Below are 1,030 nucleotides of genomic sequence, written 5' to 3' on the forward strand. Positions count from 1 at the left end.
TTGAACTTGGTCCTCCTGAATTCAAGGCTGGGCTCTATCCACTGCACCACCTAGCTGCCCCAAAACATCTCATTTTAAAGCGTGAAAACTTGTTGTGGAATTTAAGTGTAATTCAATAGATAGGCCCTGAATCTGTCATTAGAACAATTGGTTTGAATCCCAATTTTCTACTAATTATGTGTGTGTGACTTTAAACAAGTCAAACTTTTCTGGAGGAGATGGAATAGATGGCCTCTAATGTCTCTTCAACTCATGATCCAATGCACTTCACTTGAACTTGAGTCAATTTTTTGGACTCCAGGCCAGTGATCTTTGCAATGAAAATAACCAGGAGCATTTGAAATTCAAGAGTAAGACTATTGAAGGGGTTGAGATGGAGATGTATACATGAATATACACAATCATATAAATACACATACATAGATAAATATAACTATCTTCATAGAATATGTAATGAGGTCAAGGATATGGATGGAGTCACCAAGAGAAAGTGCATTAAAAAAAAAATAGAACACCTTGAGAGGGAAAGCCCTATTCAGATGAGAAATAAAGGAGAAAAATCAGCCAAGAAAATGAGAATGAGGATTCAGAGAAAGGGGAACATGAAAATGAGGTGCTGTGCACAGCATAAGTTGGAGGGTGAAACAGGATAGCAAAGAGTGGAAAAAGAGAGGATGGAAGGAAGGAAGGAAGGAAGGAAGGAAGGAAGAAGGAAGGAAGGAAGGAAGGGGAAGGAAGGAAGGAAGGAAGGAAGGAAGGAAGATTGGAGGGAGGGAGGAGGAGGGAGGAGAAGGAAGGAAGGAAGGAGGAAGGAAGGAAGGAAGGAGAAGGAAGGAAGGAAGGTGGGAGGGAGGAGGGAGGGAGGGAGGGAGGAGGGAGAAGGGTAGGAGGAGGGAGGGAGGAGAAGGAGGGAGGGAGGGAGGGAGGGAAGAGGATGGAGAGGGGGGAGGGAGAGGGAGAGGGAGGAGGGACAAAGGGAAGAAGGTGAGGGAGGAAAGAAGGAAGATTCAATGACAGCCACATTTATACA

The sequence above is a fragment of the Sminthopsis crassicaudata genome, chromosome 3 (genome assembly GCF_048593235.1).
Source record: "Sminthopsis crassicaudata isolate SCR6 chromosome 3, ASM4859323v1, whole genome shotgun sequence".
NCBI lineage: Eukaryota > Metazoa > Chordata > Mammalia > Dasyuromorphia > Dasyuridae > Sminthopsis > Sminthopsis crassicaudata.